This window comes from Drosophila willistoni, unplaced genomic scaffold (genome assembly GCF_018902025.1).
Source record: "Drosophila willistoni isolate 14030-0811.24 unplaced genomic scaffold, UCI_dwil_1.1 Seg209, whole genome shotgun sequence".
Lineage (NCBI taxonomy): Eukaryota > Metazoa > Arthropoda > Insecta > Diptera > Drosophilidae > Drosophila > Drosophila willistoni.
The window spans coordinates 541,301-562,471 of NW_025814176.1; the positions used below are offsets into that span (position 1 = coordinate 541,301).

Below are 21,171 nucleotides of genomic sequence, written 5' to 3' on the forward strand. Positions count from 1 at the left end.
AAATGCAACATTGTGTTATGTTTCCGCCGTTCTGCTGCGGATTTCACATATCGCATATCTTCCCTGGGTTCAGTTTTTCAATGCTGCGATTTTCGTTTCTTATTTGACTCATGAACCACCTTTTTGTAGATGTCATGAAATTGTTTTTTTCTTCAGGCACTATTTGTCTTAATGTCCTGGACAATGAATCCAGCAGCGCACTTTGCTTACGAACCAGTAGTTTGATCACGACGAGTAAAAATAGAGAGCTCACCAGTGCATAGTTCGACATAGTGTTAAGTCCGCAAATTACGTCTTTATTGATAATAGCTAACCATAGCAGCTTAATTAACTAGGGGTTTATTGTTAACTGCTGACCATATCAGATCTACGTATGACTGCCAGGCCATTGATATCTATAATCGGGATACATTCTAATCTTGACATACATTTCCATTTGTTGTATATATTGTCTTATTGTTATCTTATTTTATATAATCTAAACACCAACATTATCCAACTGTTGGAGGAAAAGCTGAGAGATTTTACAACTGACAAACGTCATTTCTGTGACACCCACATTTGCTTTTATAATGTCATTTCCATAAAAAATGTATTGTTTTTCGTGTGTTTTGAAATAGGATGCTTGGCCGTATTGCTATTTTTACCAACGCCTCGAGTTATCGAGTTATCACGCCTTCGGCCCTAGGTTCTGATATTTTAAGAATTTTTAATATTGAACATTTATATAAAATTACAAATATCTAAACTCAAATTAATTAAAGGTATTTCGGGGCCTCCTTAGGTTAGGACAAGATTTTTATACCATACACCCATAGGGTGAAATGGTATATTAAAGTCGCCAAAATGTATGTAACAGGCAGAAGGAAGCATCTCCGACCCCACATAAGTATATATATTCTTGATCAGGATCAAAAACCGAGTCGATCTAGCCATGTCCGTCTGTCCGTCCGTATGAACACCTAGATCTCGGAGACTATAAGAGCTAGAGCCACCAAATTTGGTATGCAGTCTCGTGTAGTATGTACGCTTATCGAGTTTATTTCAAATTTTTGCCCCGCCCCCTTCCGCCCCCGGAATTCACATAAAACTGTTTTTCTTAAAAAGTATGGCAGATAGAGACATCAAATTTGGGTCATATACTTATTTAGTTAGCGCGCAGAAAATAATTGTTCCAACTTTTTGCCACGCCCCCTTCCGCCCACGGAATTTACATAACTCTGATTTGCTTAAAAACTATGAAAGCTACCGACATTAAATTTGGTATGTAAGCTACCTTAATACAGGCGCAGATATTGACTATTTAAAAATTTTGCCATTCCCATTTCCGCCCCCGCAAATTAAACAAAACTGATTTTCTCGAAAACTAACAAAGCTAAAGTCACCAAATTTAGTTAGTATACTGGCTTAGTATGCGCGCAGAATACATATATTTTAATATGTTGCCACGCCCACTTCCGCCTCCATAATTTAGAAAAATCCGATTGGCTTTTGCAATTTTTTGACTATCGCGATCAAATTTGGCAGACTAGTAAATCTTATCTATTTCTATCAAACTACCAAATTTGATTGAAATCGGACTAAATAAACATACAAAATATACGTATGAACGAATTTTGCTACGCGATCCATAAGGGCAGAATTGGCCGTTGGCTAGTGGCGGCGCTAGAGTGCTCGTGTGTTTGTAGAGTGCGCTCAGCACTGGTTATGAGGCATGTTAAAACAATTTAATAGACATACATTTGGTTTTCGAAATCTTAAATATTTGTTTCACCTGGTGTATGGTATACCCAAGTCGGCGAGACGACTTACTTACTTTATTCCTTTAAAAATGAATCGAAACCCGGTTTTTTCAATCACAAATGGAATTTTTCATTGTTTTAGACGAATAACATTTTAATGTTTTAATTTGATTTTTTAATTTTTTTTTAGGTTAATTTTGAAAATTTGCTATTGATGGCTGATTTTCTTCAAAATAATTTTTTCTATATTTACATCAGTATAAACAATCAATATAAACTCAACATTTCGGGACTATAGTTGCTATTTTCCAAATCCTTTCGTGAGCGCACGTGTCTCAGTGATGCAATAAGTGGGTCCGAAGAGGCTGCTAGCATGTTAAAAAGGTCTTCGTTTTGTCTAACACGAGAAGTTTTTAATGTATTAGTGTATCTGAACCTTTTGTAGTCCTTGTTTTTACATTCCTGTGCTTCTTCGGATAGCTCTCCAAGTGGTAAACACTGATATTCTATTAAATCCTTTCCGTGAGCCAAAATCCTATGTACCGTTGTGTTAAGTTTTTTTTGCGGATACAATTCAACTTAATATTTACATCCAATTAGGTAAACGGAAATAAAACCGACCAACCCACAAATAGGACAAACTTTTCATCAACTTAAATAACATTTACCTGTCTTGTTATTTTTTCCAAAGCAGGTAATTAGCAATTTATCCTTGTAGAAAGGCATATATGTAAACAGCTTATGGCTTACGCATCGCTGTCGCAGGTCTCCGCATATTGGGACTATATACATCTGATAGGTAAATATTTCACCTACCTAGTGTATGTATTGATACGCGTTGAGTCTTGCTAGTTTTATTCCATTAAAGTTCAAAAAATGCCAATATTTAGTACTTTTTTTAAACTCTTCTAGTTCAATAAGTGTTTAAGTAATTATAATTATAAAATTTATGAAACATGCTATTAATAAAGAATAATCCAAGATTAATAATAAGAAAAATCCAAGATCGATTGTTGAAATCGCCCAATATTCAGTTTTAAAGTTGCGATTTTTTTAAAAATTATCATTTTTTCCTTTTCACTAAAAATGTCTCAACTTTGGGCGCCTCTAGCACCCATGAATCTCAGCCAATTTCAAAAATTTTTGTCAAACGCGATAATGAAAAATTTTTTATTTTTTATTTTTGCAACGCTATCCGAGCAGAGGCCCAAGTGTGCGACGTAAAAGCGTTACTGGCGAAAGGCCCTAAGTTCGCAATCCCAGTGGAGAAGAGAAAATTCCCTCTCTTTAAATATATATATATTTATATATATATCTCATGGAAATAAGTATATGTGCACAATGTTTTTTGTTTATATCTTAATGAAAACTAATCAAATAATTATTTTTGGAACGCACAATTTTTATATTTGGGCCTACTGCAAGAATGTTCTTGCAAAATTCTTCTTTCGCTACCATTCGCGGTACCGTTATCACCGTTTTGTATGGCTACTTTTCATAGGAAAGATGTATATGTGCAATATGATATTAGTCGGTATTTGGCAGGGATTGCGGTCACATAAAAAAGTTTGGCAGGTCTTTTTATTTTTTTTTTATAATTAAAAACGTAACTAAACAAAAAAAAGTGGGCAACTAGAAATTATTATATTGTTGTTGAATTGCCTTTAGGATGCCACGTGGGACACATTTAAGCGCTGAGGAGCGTGGCTTGATTCTAGGCATAAAAGAAAGTGGAAAAACAATTGCAGAAATTGCTTCCCGAGTGAATCGTCATAAAAACACCATAGCAAACTTTTGCAAAAATCAAGCGTAGCGGCCGATCGACGACCATCCAAGAACGCTGTAAACGGGAAATTTGGCGTCTTGCTGCCAAAAAGGAGATGTCCTGCAGCGAAATGTGCAGTCATCTGAATCTCAACGTGTCCATGAGACGGGTCAACCAAATTATTTCCGAAAACAAAAACATTTCATATGCTTTGCGAGAGCCTGTCCCGAAGCTACTACCACGCCACCTTTAGGTCCGCTTGGCGTTTGCCGAAAAATACAAATTTCTTCCATCCGATTTTACAATTGCATTTTTACAAAAATGGCTTTCGCATTCTTGTTCTTCTTTTGTTTGTCGGTTACCAACAAACTCACAGTCTTCAATTTTCCAAAATCTTTTAACTAGAAGATCAAGTGATGGGTTGACATGTACCAATAAACATTGTTGTCGAGGCCTTTTGTGTATGGTTTCCAAATTTCCACCTACTATCCATTCATATTCCGTGTTGATTAAATATGGCATGTTTTCGCCCAAGCCTTGCTGACCATCGATGATTGCTGCAAACAGCCCATTCGTGTTTATTAAAATGTGTACCTTGTGGGGCTCGTTGAAATACGGATCGGCTAGATTGATATCCGTAGGTATGGTCCAATTTGATGTATCGATATTCTCGTGTGGTTGCTGAGCACATGTTTTCTTAATGACGGCAAAGTTGGCGGACCACGTAAATGATGAATGCCTAGAACGTATTGTGGCAAACGCATTGTGTTTAATGCCTTGACCGCTTCCGGTAATGCCGCTGAATTCTTGAGATACGCGAGTCCTATCCAGATTTAGCCGCTTGGCAGTCTCTTCTGTAATCAAACTAAGTTCAGAACATGAATCTAAAAGTGCCCGTAAAGTATGTAATTGGCCAGACTTATCCATTATGAGAATCAATGCTGTTATCAGTGTTCGTTAATAACGAAGTGCTTTGTGAATTAGTTATTGGATTAACAGATTGAATCGATGATGATAGGATTTTTATCGGGGTGGAGGCGAATTGATGCAATAACGTATGCATCGTCGTAGACGCCTTTGGTCTCGGCATTCGTAAGAAGTATGTGAATCATGATGTTATTCATTATTTCCTCAGTTGATCCTAGTGTAAGAAGTGATCCGCGTATAGCGGACGCATTATCGATGAGCTTCTGCAAAAGTCTTGCTTCTGGTTGCTTGACTAATGGTAAATTGAACAGGCTCGATATACAATCAAGGAAGATTAGAACGTCGTTTTCGTAGCGAGCTTCTAATCTTGACCAAGCTTGACTGTAGTTTTGTTCGGTGACTTGGAACGACTGCACGACCTCCAGTGCAGGTCCCGATAAACATTCGAGAAGATAATTGAACTTATCAATTGTTGGCATGTGGGTATCGTTGTGAATTAGATTCAGGAAAGACGATTTGAATCTCTTAAACGCTGAATATTTACCATCGAAACTGGGTAATTTCAGTTTAGGTAATCGTTGACTGTGAACCACTGTAGGAGACATTGAAGAACTCATAAAACTCATATCTGATTTGTTTACTGGTCCCGTTGAACGTTTCCTTTCTAAAAGAGACAATAAATGTACCTTGACCTTTATGTACATTTCATCTAAATTACTGCGCTCTTTATCAATTACGTACAAATTTTCAATTTGTATTTGAATGTGAGTAATTTGCCTATAATATAAAGTATTTAAAGTCTGCAGTCTAGTGTATCGGCATCTTCTTGGTCGCTAGTAGGAATGATCTTTTCATGTAAAGTTCGAATATGATTTTCAAACTGAGTCCGCTGGGATCTAAGATTTGTTAGTTTGTCTGTTCCCTTTGAGCTTACGGGAGTGTTTGAACCGTCTTTGCCCATAATGCTTCAATAAACGCCAGCAACACCTCCAAGTAGCAGAACCAACGCGAATGTTGAATAGTTATATGTGTATGTTCGCAAACTTAACTGTTTTTTGATGTACAGTTGCGCAGGCACTCACCCTTGTTTGTGTTCGATATGTAAAGAGTGGAATGACAAACGACGAAAATATAACTGTTCGGTTTTCTCTTATTGGACATGTGCGAGTACAGTAATTGTGTGATTGAATACTTGCGGTTTTATTCCAATGACTTTACTGCAGTATGTGGAGAGTTTAACATGGTATCATATGCATTAATGATGTCGACTTTTCTTCCTAGATGTCTCAACGGGTGTTTGATGATTGATTGCCTCTTGCAATCCCTTTTCGGAAACTTGTGGTAGCTTAAGAAGTTATGAAACAACGAGTCCAACTTAGTTGCAATTGAACCAAAACTTATATAACAGCAAGTTTATGATCCTGTCACGGTCGCCAAAATTTTGGCCAATTTCTCGGCTATAATTATAATCTGCTACTCGTTGGATTCGATGAATCAAAACTTCCCTTGCCACAATCAGATTAGACGACGTTAGTAGTTTTCCATTTATTTTTGCGTCCGTCGCATTCGAGTTCTCTTGGTACAGTAAATTCTTCAATTCTTATATGCTACGAGAGAGAGTAATACAAAGTAAAATGTAAAGGGAAACGCAAGAAGAGAGCCAACAGCGATGCTAGATTGAACTCTCTTTGAGCTTGCGATATATCGATAGTTTAGCTATTTAACCCAATGGTTAATATTTCAGAATAATTAAATTAATGAATGTAAATTCAGGAGTTCTCCTCCAACACATACCACAAAACAACCAACAGGTCGTTAAAATCATCAAAAACCTTAAACGGAAGGCAAGCCGAACGCATATTCCAACACCATGGCTTATTCAGAAATGAAGATTTTTGCAACGCTATCCGAGCAGAGGCCCAAGTGTGCGACGTAAAAGCGTTACTGGCGAAAGGCCCTAAGTTCGCAATCCCAGTGGAGAAGAGAAAATTCCCTCTCTTTAAATATATATATATTTATATATATATCTCATGGAAATAAGTATATGTGCACAATGTTTTTTGTTTATATCTTAATGAAAACTAATCAAATAATTATTTTTGGAACGCACAATTTTTATATTTGGGCCTACTGCAAGAATGTTCTTGCAAAATTCTTCTTTCGCTACCATTCGCGGTACCGTTATCACCGTTTTGTATGGCTACTTTTCATAGGAAAGATGTATATGTGCAATATGATATTAGTCGGTATTTGGCAGGGATTGCGGTCACATAAAAAAGTTTGGCAGGTCTTTTTATTTTTTTTTTATAATTAAAAACGTAACTAAACAAAAAAAAGTGGGCAACTAGAAATTATTATATTGTTGTTGAATTGCCTTTAGGATGCCACGTGGGACACATTTAAGCGCTGAGGAGCGTGGCTTGATTCTAGGCATAAAAGCAAGTGGAAAAACAATTGCAGAAATTGCTTCCCGAGTGAATCGTCATAAAAACACCATAGCAAACTTTTGCAAAAATCAAGCGTAGCGGCCGATCGACGACCATCCAAGAACGCTGTAAACGGGAAATTTGGCGTCTTGCTGCCAAAAAGGAGATGTCCTGCAGCGAAATGTGCAGACATCTGAATCTCAACGTGTCCAGGAGACGGGTCAACCAAATTATTTCCGAAAACAAAAACATTTCATATGCTTTGCGAGAGCCTGTCCCGAAGCTACTACCACGCCACCTTTAGGTCCGCTTGGCGTTTGCCGAAAAATACAAATTTTGGACTCACGAGTTCCGAAATGAAATTTTTTCAGACGACTGCCACGGCAAACGCGTCACAAACGCAACTTCGGAGGAGGGTCTTTAATGGTATGGGCTGCCTTTGGATATGCCGGGAAGTCCCACATATGCTTTATTCCGACAAAAACAAATGCGGAAATGTATATTAAACTTCTTGATATAGAGCTCATTGATTTTTCGGAAAATTTTTAACCTGACGATATGATTTTTCAACAGGACAATGCTCCAACACACACGGCAAAGTCTACAAAAGAGTTTTTTCCTCACGTAATATTGATGTTTTAGAGTGGCCAGCTTTAAGCCCAGACCTTAATCCAATTGAAGACATTTGGGGCATTTTAACGGCCAAGGTTTACAAAAATGGACGTCAATTTGACTCAATAGGTCACCTTAAGCAAGCTGTGCTCGCTGAGTGGGAAACAATTAGCAAATCCACTCTGAAGAAATTGGTAGACTCAATGCGCAGTCGCCTAAACAAGGTTATTCAAGTAAAAGGCCATCATATTAATTACTAATCATAAATAGATTAGTTGAAATCATTTAAATCGGCTAGAATTTCGCCAAAAGTAAAATATACACATATAATTTTTTCTTATGAAGATTTTTTTTCTTTCAATATTTTTATGAGTTAAAAAAAAATGATTTTTTGTTATTGTTTTTTGTTTCTTTTAATTATAATTATAAGCTACAAAAAAGTTATTTTTCTTTCATTTCATTGAAATATAATTTTTTTCCAAAAATTGTCTTGCACATATGTATACTTATTTCCATGAGGAATAGCAGACGGAGAGGAGTTAGTACAGACTCTTTAAGACAAAGAAAAACAAGAGGAAGCACGCACAAAATTCTCGTTATTAATAAAAGACCACTAAACATCTAACAAAGAAGACGCAGCTGATCGTGCAATACTTGACACAGTGAAACAAACAAGGAAATTTCTTAGACAGTATGATGACATATTAATTTTAACTTCAGATAAAGGGAATAAGACAGTTGCAATGGGTAAGACTGAGTATGACAAAAAAATGGATAGTATACTTAACGATTTAAATACATATAGAACTTTAAGGAAGGACCCAACCACTAGACTACAGACCAAAAACAACGAATTTGTGGGAAAATTATACAAACATGAACGTATTTCACGGACCGAACGAAATAAGCTTATAGCAAACACATCAAATCCACCGAGTATATATGGATTACCTAAAATTCATAAAGAAGAATTCCAATAGAATTGGCACTTGCACTATTAGGGAAAAGTGGATAAAAATAAAAGCGCACACTAACATTCCAAAATTAACATTCATGGAAATAGTAGGTACGTTTTTGTATACAAGAGAACAGATATTTTAAATACAAGGACAACATATACACACAACTAAAAGGAATGCCTATGGGCATACCAACGTCAACAATAATAGCCGACATAATTATGTGTAATAACCTATTTATTATAGAAAAAGTATAACGATTAGTCTAGATGACAAAGATTAATTTTCTTGGTTCGCAGCGAGTGCATCTGTTCTGTTGCGTTGCCGGAAAAAGAAGGAGACAATCTCCAGTGTGGCCTCATGCCGCATACCGATAGACGCCTTATACTAACAGTCTATACTTAAAATACTAACTTACTACTAACAATCGATACTTAGAAATACTGACATCGATATATGTGTAAACATTTAACATAATTCATAAATAACTGGCATCTTACAACTCGGCCGTCCTGACGAGGAATCGACCTCGATTCTAGTTGCTAACAAAAGGGGTAAATAATAACATTAAGTGGCTAGTGTCACCTTTGTTTGAATATCTGAAGTGCAATCTTGATCAGGGGCTGCCCATAGCTTTAATTTGGAGGCTTCTAGTACCCCGTCATATGGCAGTTGGGTGATCTGGGAGCCCTCCACATCCCGGATAACATATCGGTCATTCGAAAGTTTTTTGTGAACAACATATGGGCCACGATACCGTCTGATAAGTTTTTTGTTTGTACCTGCCAAAGTATCTACATTCTTAATAACTACGAAATCCCCTTCGTCAAAACTAACGGCAGGTGGGTGATGCTTCGCGTAATACTCAGCATTATATTCTTGAGACTTGACAATGTTACGGAAGGCCAATCTCCGGACGTCTACCTCTGAGGCATCGACCTCCGCCGTCCTCTCACCCAACCGTTCGGTTAGTTCATCTACTACAACACCTCGTTGTTCCACCCCGAACAAATTTTGTCGTGGAATGGACGGAGGTATTCAATGCAAATTCTATGTTCGGCAATTGTTGCACCCAATCCGCGTGGTCCACCGGTTCCGTCAGTTTAACCAACATGGGACCCAAGACACGGTTAACCCGCTCGACTTGGCCGTTGGCCCGGGGTGAGGCAGTAGCATTCTGCACATGAATTATATTATTGGCCCTTAGAAATTCTGCGAATTTTGACGAAGTGAAGCAGGTACCGCGGTCGCTTATAATTCGTCGGGGTCTACTGTAATTTGCAAAATACTGGGATTTTAACTGACATACTTCACGCGAATTAGTAGGAGCTACAGCTTCACAAATTTAGTGAACGCGTCAATGACAACCAGAAGGTATTTTTTCTTAGAGCGTATGGACGGAAGGGGACCTAGATGATCAATATGAATGGTGTCAAACGGCAGGGGCACTTTCGGAATACTGTGTAGCGTGATGCGGTTGTCTTGGGCGGAAGCGAAATAATAAATACACTTGAGGCAGTTTTTAATATAATTGTTGACGTAAGACTTCATACACGGAAACCAGTAGTACTTCTTGATTTGTGCACAACACTTCTCCGTGGCCATATGGCCAAGCTTTGCATGCACTATTCGTATGACATGATTTATCATTTCGGTAGGGACGTAAAGTTGGGGTACACCCGTCGAGGACAGACGGAACACCACTCCGTCACGCAGCTCGAAATCCGCTATTTCATATTTCTCTAGATCATCTCGGAGTTTGACAATCTCCGAATCACGGTTCTGAGTTAACTGCAGTTGGAAGTCGAGGTTTAAATCATCAACGTATGCGGCGGTTTCTATTCTGCTTAAAGCATCAGCATGGGGCATACTTACCCCCGAGCGGTGTACAATGGTGTAGTTGTAATTTTCTAACAGCAGGGCCCAGCGAGCAATTTTCGCGGAATGCCCACCATTTCTCAGTGTCAGCGCAAGGGAATTACAATCCGTCACGATTTTTAACGGAATGGACTAAGGTACGTCTGAAAACGTTTCAAGGCATACACGATAGCTAACGTTTCTAGTTCATAACTGTGTAGTTTCGATTTGGCGACAGAGGCTGTCTTAGAGAAGTAAAACACTGGGTGAAGTTTACCGTCGGTTTGTTTTTGGAGTAGCACTGCGCCGAAGCCAGTTGAGCTAGCGTCACAGTGTAACTCTGTGTCAGACCTCGGGTTATATATGGACAACACGGGGGATTCAACCAGTTTCGACTTCAGGGTTCGGAAGGATTCGAGGCACTCCTCGGAGAAGACGTAAGGGGTATCTTTTCTCAACAATCGGGACATCGGACACGCGATCTTGGCGAAGCCAGGTACAAATCGGCGGAAGTACGAAAACAAACCTAAGCAGCGCTTAGTCCTTGCTATTCCTTGGTATTGGCAAATCTCATATCTAGCCTGAATATGAGCTGGTTTAGGCGTGATACCGGCGGAATTGGCTAAGTTACCCAGGTACTCTAATTCCCTTTACGCAAAACGGCATTTGGCCAGCTTCAGGCATAGCCCGTTCACTCTTAACGTATACAATATTTCCTTCAGCACCTTAAGATGGGTTTCAAAGTCATGCGATGCGACTAGGATATCATCCATGTATATCACCAGTTGCCCTTGGTTTATAAACACGGAAGGGCCATTGCAGACTCCGAAGGGCGTGCGTACATATTCAAACTGGCCATCAGGGGTTACAAAGGCGGTATATTTGATTGAATCTGGATGCATTTTCACGTGGTGGAACCCATTCTTCAAGTCCAAGACAGTGAATAATGACTTACCCCCCAAATGTTCGATGCAATCGTCTAACAAAGGAATTGGAAAATGATCCCGAACAGTAATTTTGTTCAACGGGCGTTAATCTACACACTTTCTCAGGGTGTTGTCCTTTTTACGGACCGGGACAATTGCGGCAGCGTAAGGGGAACTACTGTGGCGAATAATGCCAGCTTTCAAGAGATCATCACAGATCTCCCGCACCACGATGCGTTCGTGGTGCGACAGATGGCGGGGACGGCAGAAAATGGGAGTTTGGCTAGTCAGTTTTATTTTCATCTAATTCACGGGCTTCACTAACTATGGGGCAACCTGTACATATGCAGTGGAAATAATAAACTTTAAGTCTGCGGCTTGCTCTTCCCGTAAAGTGGGTTCTATATCAAACTCTGACTCATTAGCAGCAGGGACTTCAATGGCATTTATAGCCCTAAGTGCATCATTCAGTGTTTCCGAAAGTACAGCCGAAGTTTCTAGAAGGGGAGAATCAAACGACGATTCGGCAGATACAATCTCATTCTCATCGTGCGGTAGTACCGCTATATCTTTCCTCAATATATCAAATGACTTCAGAACAGCAGTGAGTTTAGTATTTATACATACAGTCGGTTTATTCATGAGTATGAACTATTCTTTTTCATATTTCAGTTCTTTCAATTTACAGAGTATAATATTAATTTTATACAGGAGATCTCTGCGACTAATCATTGGCAGCAACCGAAGTTGCACCATTGGGTAAAACTTCAAACGTATGGATGGTCTCCGTGCCGCGGAGGTGAATTCTAGACCGAAGTTGGCTATTTCCTAAACCACGGCAGTTCAATCTACTGGGACCAAGACGGCACTTGGGGGGGACTTCATATTCGGGCAGTCCGAAGAGTTTTATCCACTTGATCACAAACAAAAGCAACACTCACCAGTTGTAGATGGTTCAATCTATCCCCTACATCATCAGGAGCGGCGGCGGCAGTTCTCATCCGAGACGGGCAGTTTTTATAAACGTGGCCCACTATGCCACACTTGATGCAGGCATTTTGGAGGTCTTATCGGTTTCGGGCATCGGCTTTTGTAATGCCCCCATCCAGAGCAGTTAAAACATCGGGTTTCACTTGTTGCAGTGCTTGAAGATTTATTTCCAAACGACGAAGCAGGTGTTGTTGGCTGTACTTTCACGCTGAGACTTTGCTTGGAGGCAGCCGCCTGCATACAGAAACGCTCGTATCGCTCCATTAGGGGCTTCAGTTCGGCCACCGTGCGCGCTGAATACAGCATGACGACTCGAGTAGAGTTATCCCGCAATCCATCGATGATCATATCGACCAACTCGTTCTCTGGAATCGGAGCGTTCATAGCAATCTCCTGCATCTCGATTGCGAATCTTAAGCATCCTTCTCCTGCCTTAATGCGCCGGCTCCGTGGTACACCTCTTCAACACTGCGCGAGCGTCCAAACTCTCGGAGGAGGATCGCTTTGAGTTCCTCATAGCTGTGCACCGATACCGTGCGCAGCAACACCGCCGCCGTCCCCTCCAGCATGCGACGGCATGCAATCAACCGTAGGCGATCATTTAACTGTAAGATTTCAAAAGCGTCTTCCAGATCGTTCAACCATTTATTTATATCATACGCAGTATCCGCTGAGAACCGGGCCACCATGCTTTCAATCACACTTAAGTCACTGACTTGCTGCCTCGGTGCTCGGAATTCATCCATGTTCTGCAACTGTAGCACTTCATGTTGTTTCCGCAGCGTCGTCAGTTGCTCGTCCCGACTGGGGAAGGCGGGAGCAGCCGGTGTGGTAGCGGCGGCGACAGACGGCACGGAGGGCGCGAGGGCGGGCATATCTTTCCATGGGTCCGCAGCCCAGGGAACGTCCGGGCCAGTGACGGGTGCGGCCAGCGAGATAGCAGCCCGCATCGCAGACACGTAGGCGGCGGACACCCCATCAGTGTGCACAGCAGAGGCAGGTGCGGCAGCGGCGGGCACAATTAAGGCGGCAGCGGGTGCAATGGCGGCGGTTACAGCAGTAGATGCGGCGGCGGGTACAGCAGTAGATGCGGCGGCGGCGGGTACAGCAGTGGATGCGGCGGTGGGCGCGGCCGCAGCAGCCACGGCAACTGGGTCAGTAGCAGCGGTGGGCGTGGAGGCGGCCACCCTGGATGTGGATCGTGTGGCCTGCCTTGTACCGCAATATATGTCCTTTCGGGTAGTCATCCCACTTCTGAGTTGTAATAACCTATTTATTATAGAAAAAGTATAAGGATTAGTCTAGATGACAAAGATTAATTTTCTTGGTTCGCAGCGAGTGCATCTGTTCTGTTGCGTTGCCGGAAAAAGAAGAAGGAGACACTCTCCAGAGTGGCCTTAGGCCGCATACCAATAGACGCCTTAATACTAACAATCGATACTTAGAAATACTTACATCGATATATGTGTAAACACTTAACATAAGTTATAAATAACTGGCATCTTACATATGGAAGAACTCTTATTGTTAGACAAAATGATGAAAACACTACAGCGACCACCTTTTTGCCATAATTAAAGAAGACGAAATCCAAAACACTCTTGACAACTTAAATTCTTTTGACGGAAACATTAAGTTTACAATAGCGTTGGAAAATGTAAACAAATTGACATATCTAGACTCATCAATATACAGCCGAGAAAACGAGCTAAAATTAAAATCGTCCAAAAAACCAACAGCTTCAGCATCATCATACCATCCAACAGGACTAATGAAGAAAAGTGTGATAAAATGTATATAGGGACAACCAAATCGAGGCTAAAAACTAGACTATCACAACATAGATCTGACTACAAACTTTGTCAACACTCCAATGTACAAAAAACGGCACTGTGCCGCCAGTGGACATTCCCCATATTTTGACGAAGTAAACAAAATAGACCAAGAACAACACTACAACATTACATTGTCGTTAAATTAATGTTAAAGATAATCACAATTAAATGTTTTTATAGTTGCCCTGAAGACGACCACCGATGAGTGGTCGAAATATATCAGACCATACAGCATTTCATCGTCTATTTGTACGACAGCCATGTAATATAGTTATCCACTTTTAGTTAAATTTGGCACAGTCATTAATAGGTATAATAAACCAACAAATGTTAACTTTAATGATAATAGATTAGGAAATAATGACAACCAATGGATTCTACGGACGTATATGATAAATTCACCCGATATTGATCAATTTTGTTACAGTGTTAGTTTATAAATATAATAAATATTACCAATATAAGATTTTATGACATATGAAGCTATATGAAATAGTGATCCGATCAGGCTGAAGCCAAGATATACAAACTGTACAGTATATATCATAAACTTACTATCATTTTTAGTAATGGACTCTAAACTATTTGTTGGTCTGTTGTCAATATCGTTTTTGACAAAACAAAGGTTTGTTTTGGTGGGGCTTGATTGAAAATAGGGGTTTCATTAAGGCCTATATAACTAGGTGATTTCGTAAGCCTGACTTTGCCAGTTTAAATGAAAACATTATTACCACCGATTGGTCTTATCTGTACAATTGTAGAGATATAAACTCAGCTGCTCGCCTATTTTACGATCCTCTGAATTCACTCTTTTATATTGTGTGATTTCGCTCTTAATTCACAATGCTATGAGAATTATCTTCAGCGCTGAAAACTTCAGTTTTCTTCTGACCCTAACCAATTTTATGATTTTGTTAATTCTAAACGTATCTGTGCACCAATCTTTTTTGTTCTTCCAAAATATTGAGCAAATCTGTATCCTCATTATTTAAAAATGTCTTATTGTATTTTTAATACAGTGATTGATGAAAGTTGTGTATTCTTCGGGACCAGATGGTCTAACTGGATGAGTACTCAGGTTCTGTGCAAATGCATTATATAAATCCATTTTAAAATTGTTTATATTGTCTGTCGAATCTTCCTCTTTTTCTCTTTCCATATCTTTCATTAAATGATAGACAAAAGAACTGGACGATCCTTATACAAAAAAGTTCCTTTTACTTCGCTTGTCCGTCCTATTTTAGAGTATGGATCTTGCATTTGTTCACTTCAATTTGAGTCGCACGAGACTAGAATTGAGTCAGTTCAAAAGCAGTTCCTGCTATTTCGTGTCCTAGTAGACTTCTTTTAATCAACCTTCCTTCCCTAATTAACCGTAGGTTTATGAAGGGTGTTATTTTTATGCACAAGCTCCTAAATGGTGATATTGACTCGCCTGAGTTATTGGCTCAGTTTAATTTGTCGGTACGATGTAGACGGAGTAGACATCCTATTATACCTTTGAGCTTTAGTCGTTGTTCTTCTAACAATGCCAAGCATCAACCTTTTAGGGTCCTCTGCTCTGATTAAAACCGTCTATCCCTTTAATATGCTTAGAGTCTTTTATTACTATACTTAAAACATCTATCTATAGTATTATGATTTGTTTGTTTCGTTATATGGATGCTCCGGTCGGTCGGTCGGGTGAGAGGTGGGCAGCTATCTGCTTTGTCTAACAGGCTTTATCCTGGTGTTGTAGGAGCTACTTGAACGTACTGGGCATAGTATCGTCGACATCCGCTACAAAGAATCACTCGATGTGCCTTTCCATGGAACTGTGCGTCTATCATATTTTGAGAGTTATTTAGTTTTTATGAAAGATGTGTAATTATAAATTACGTTTTACCATCCCAAAGCCACACGCAGAACAGTTTTGGAATTAACAGTAAATATCGATAATACGACACTCATAAATTTTTATAGCGTTGCAGAGGGTATTTCAAAAGTGGTCAGATGTTTGTAAGGTACAGAAGGTGCATATGCGTTTAACTCAATCATCCTAAGAGCTATTTATCAAGTATGAAAATCTTTCTGGTCGGGCCACTATATCATATTGTTATATACGAAAAGTAGGTGAAGAAGTTGCAGTATCGCTATAAAATTGAAACACTAAAGTGATAGTTTTGGATATAAAACATCAGATCCCAAAATTTCAGTCAGGATATCATACAAAAATATCGAATAAATAGAACACAAGTTACAGTCAATATAAATTGGCTCTGCTCTGCTCCAGCTGCCTCCTACATCATTGGTCGAAATGAACAGAGCAGCAGACCACACAGACACACACAGACGCACCGCTACATAAACTCTATGTGTATGCGTGCCGTATGCGTGTTGTAGTAAAAAGAGTATTCATTTGTATATTTTGTTTGTATATTGATGAATTGACGTGCAGGAAAAGTATTTTGAACGTGAAAACATATTATGTATATTGCTAAAAACAGAATTTCTTATACCCTTGCAGAGGGTATATAAAATTGGTCAGATGTTTGAAAGGCACAGAAGGAGTCGTTTCCGACCCTATAAAGTATATATATTCTTGATCAGCCTGAGACGCTGAGTCGATATAGCAATGCCCGTCTGTCCGTCCGTCCGTCTGTTCTTCCGTCCGTCCGTCCGTCCGTCGGTGCGTATGCGTCAGCCATCTTAAGAGCTATCGGGATGACATTTTTTTGGGCTTTTTGTTATCCGGGAAAGATAAAGTATGAAAATCATCAGAATCGTACTATTATATCATATAGTTCTAGAAGAAACATTGTTGCAGAAATTGGAGTATTGGATATAAAACCTTAGATTCCAAAATTTGAGTGTGATTGGATAAATAGAAACCACTAATCATGGGCAGTTCGGTTGCTTCATTGGGTAAAACTTCAAACGTATGGATGGTCTCCGTGCCGCGGAGGTGAATTCTACAAACAATTTGGCCCAAAGACCGATGTTGGCTATTTCCTAAACCACGGCAATTCAATCTACTGGGACCAAGACGGCAGTTGGGGGGGACTTCAGATTCGCGGATAAAACTCTTCGGACTGCCCGAGTCGAGAAGGAAAAACATATTTATAAATTTCCTATCTTGCACTTGATCACAAACAAAAGCAACACTCACCAGTTGTTGATGTTTCAATCTATCCCCTACATCATCAGGAGCGGAGGAGGCAGTGGTGGCGGCTGTGGTGGCGGCTGTGGTGCAGGCTGTGGTGGCGGCTGTGGTGGAGGCGGCAGTTCCCATCCGAGACGGGCAGTTTTTATAAACGTGGCCCACTATGCCACACTTGAAGCAGGAATTTGGAGGTCTTATCGGCTTCGGGCATCGGCTTTTGTAATGCCCCCATCCAGAGCAGTTAAAACATCGGGTTTCACTTGTTGCAGTGCTTGAGGATTTATTTTCAAAATACGAAGCAGGTGTTGTTGGCTGTACTTTCACGCTGAAACTTTGCTTGGAGGCAGCCGCCTGCATACAGAAACGCTCGTATCGCTCCATTAGGGGCTTCAGTTCGGCCACCGTGCGCGCTGAATACAGCATGGCGACTCGAGTAGAGTTATCCCGCAATCCATCGATGATCATATCGACCAACTCGTTCTCTGGAATCGGAGCGTTCATAGCAATCTCCTGCATCTCGATTGCGAATCTTAAGCATCCTTCTCCTGCCTTAATGCGCCGGCTCCGTGGTACACCTCTTCCACACTGCGCGAGCGTCCAAACTCTCGGAGGAGGATCGCTTTGAGTTCCTCATAGCTGTGCACCGATACCGTGCGCAGCAACACCGCCGCCGTCCCCTCCAGCATGCGACGGCATGCAATCAACCGTAGGCGATCATTTAACTGTAAGATTTCAAAAGCGTCTTCCAGATCGTTCAACCATTTATTTATATCATACGCAGTATCCGCTGAGAACCGGGCCACCATGCTTTCAATCACACTCAGCCGGTGTGGTAGCGGCGGCGACAGACGGCACGGAGGGTGCGAGGGCGGGCTTATCTTCCCATGGGTCCGCAGCCCAGGAAACGTCCGGGCCAGTGACGGGTGCGGCCAGCGAGATAGCAGCCCGCATCGCAGACACGTAGGCGGCGGACACCCCATCAGTGTGCACACCAGAGGCGGGTGCGGCAGCAGCGGGCACAGCCGGTGCAGGTGCGGCAGCGGCGGGCACAGCAAACGTGGGCGCAGCGGTGGTGGGCGCAGCAGCGGCGGCCACAGCAGCAATTAAGGTGGCGGCGGGTACAGCAGTGGATGCGGCGGTGGGCGCGGCCGCAGCAGCCACGGCAACGGGGTCAGTAGCAGCGGCGGGCGTTGAGGCGGCCACCCTGGATGTGGATCGTGTGGCCTGCCTTGTACCGCAATATATGTCCTTTCGGGTAGTCATCCCACTTCTGAGTTGTAATAACCTATTTATTATAGAAATACTAACAATCGATACTTCGAAATACTTACATCGATATATGTGTAAACATTTAACATAAGTCATAAATAACTGGCATCTTACATATGGAAGAACTCTTATTGTTAGACAAAATGATGAAAACACTACAGCGACCACCTAGAGTTATGACGAAATATGTAGACGACCTTTTTCCAATAATTAAAGAAGACGAAATCCAAAACACTCTTGACAACTTAAATTCTTTTGACGGAAACATTAAGTTTACAATCCAACAGGACTAATGAAGAAAAGTGTGATAAAATGTATATAGGGACAACCAAATCGAGGCTAAAAACTAGACTATCACAACATAGATCTGACTACAAACTTTGTCAACACTCCAATGTACAAAAAACGGCACTGTGCCGCCAGTGGACATTCCCCATATTTTGACGAAGTAAACAAAATAGACCAAGAACAACACTACAACATTACATTGTCGTTAAATTAATGTTAAAGATAATCACAATTAAATGTTTTTATAGTTGCCCTGAAGACGACCACCGATGAGTGGTCGAAATATATCAGACCATACAGCATTTCATCGTCTATTTGTACGACAGCCATGTAATATAGTTATCCACTTTTAGTTAAATTTGGCACAGTCATTAATAGGTATAATAAACCAACAAATGTTAACTTTAATGATAATAGATTAGGAAATAATGACAACCAATGGATTCTACGGACGTATATGATAAATTCACCCGATATTGATCAATTTTGTTACAGTGTTAGTTTATAAATATAATAAATATTACCAATATAAGATTTTATGACATATGAAGCTATATGAAATAGTTATCCGATCAGGCTGAAGCCAAGATATACAAACTGTACAGTATATATCATAAACTTACTATAATTTTTAGTAATGGACTCTAAACTATTTGTTGGTCTGTTGTCAATATCGTTTTTGACAAAACAAAGGTTTGTTTTGGTGGGGCTTGATTGAAAATAGGGGTTTCATTAAGGCCTATATAACTAGGTGCTTTCGTAAGCCTGACTTTGCCAGTTTAAATGAAAACATTATTACCACCGTTTGGTCTTATCTGTACAATTGTAGAGATATAAACTCAGCTGCTCGCCTATTTTACGATCCTCTGAATTCACTCTTTTATATTGTGTGTCTCTTCGTAGGCAGAAGCGGCTTAACAAACCTCCCTGTTTCTCTCGAAAGTTATCCAATTTAAAAAACTTTTAGAACTCGATCATCAGATTTCGCTCTTAATTCACAATGCTATAAGAATTATCTTCAGCGCTGAAAACTTCAGTTTTCTTCTGACCCTAACCAATTTTATGATTTTGTTAATTCCAAACGTATCTGTGCACCAATCTTTTTTGTTCTTCCAAAATATTGAGCAAATCTGTATCCTCATCATTTAAAAATGTCTTATTGTATTTTTAATACAGTGATTGATGAAAGTTTTGTATTCTTCGGGGCCAGATGGTCTAACTGGTTGAGTACTCAGGTTCTGTGCAAATGCATTATATAAATCCATTTTAAAATTGTTTATATTGTCTGTCGAATCTTCCTCTTTTCCTCTTTCCATATCTTTCATTAAATGATAGACAAAAGAACTGGACGATCCTTATACAACAAAAGTTCCTTTTACTTCGCTTGTCCGTCCTATTTTAGAGTATGGATCTTGCATTTGTTCACTTCAATTTGAGTCGCACGAGACTAGAATTGAGTCAGTTCAAAAGCAGTTCCTGCTATTTCGTGTTTTAGTAGACTTCTTTTAATCAACCTTCCTTCCCTAATTAACCGTAGGTTTATGATGGGTGTTATTTTTATGCACAAGCTCCTAAATGGTGATATTGACTCGCCTGAGTTATTGGCTCAGTTTAATTTGTCGGTACGATGTAGACGGAGTAGACATCCTATTATACCTTTGAGCTTTAGTCGTTGTTCTTCTAACAATGCCAAGCATCAACCTTTTAGGGTCCTCTGCTCTGATTAAAACCGTCTATCCCTGTAATATGCTTAGAGTCTTTTATTACTATACTTAAAACATCTATCTATAGTATTATGATTTGTTTGTTTCGTTATATGGATGCTCCGGTCGGTCGGTCGGGTGAGAGGTGGGCAGCTATCTGCTTTGTCTAACAGGCTTTATCCTGGTGTTGTAGGAGCTACTTGAACGTACTGGGCATAGTATCGTCGACATCCGCTACAAAGAATCACTCGATGTGCCTTTCCATGGAACTGTGCGTCTATCATATTTTGAGAGTTATTTAGTTTTTATGAAAGGTGTGTAATTATAAATTACGTTTTACCATCCCAAAGCCACAAAGCTCTTAAGAGCTATTTATCAAGTATGAAAGTCTCTCTGGTCGGGCCACTATATTATATTGTTATATACGAAAAGTAGGTGAAGAAGTTGCAGTATCGCTATAAAATTGAAATACTAAAGTGATAGTTTTGGATATAAAACATCAGATCCCGAAATTTCAGTCAGGATATCATACAAAAATATCGAATAAATAGAACACAAGTTACAGTCAATATAAATTGGCTGTGCTCAAGCGCTGCCAGCTGCCTCCTACATCATTGGTCGAAATGAACAGAGCAGCAGACCACACAGACACACACAGACGCACCGCTACATAAACTCTATGTGTATGCGTGCCGTGGTTTGTTTAGTGAATGAGAGAAGAATAAAAAAA

At 40.1% G+C, this 21,171-nt stretch overlaps 1 protein-coding gene and 1 long non-coding RNA gene across 2 annotated transcripts in view; both read left to right on the forward strand.

The window, feature by feature from the left end:
• LOC124461123 overlaps positions 1-21,171 on the forward strand; it is a 201,113-nt gene that overhangs the window by 166,892 nt on the left and 13,050 nt on the right. The window lies entirely within an intron of this gene.
• On the forward strand, positions 11,400-14,570 carry LOC124461119. Its single transcript, XR_006954945.1, has 3 exons — positions 11,400-11,818; positions 11,887-12,811; positions 12,869-14,570. It is a non-coding gene; the product is annotated as an uncharacterized LOC124461119 (long non-coding RNA).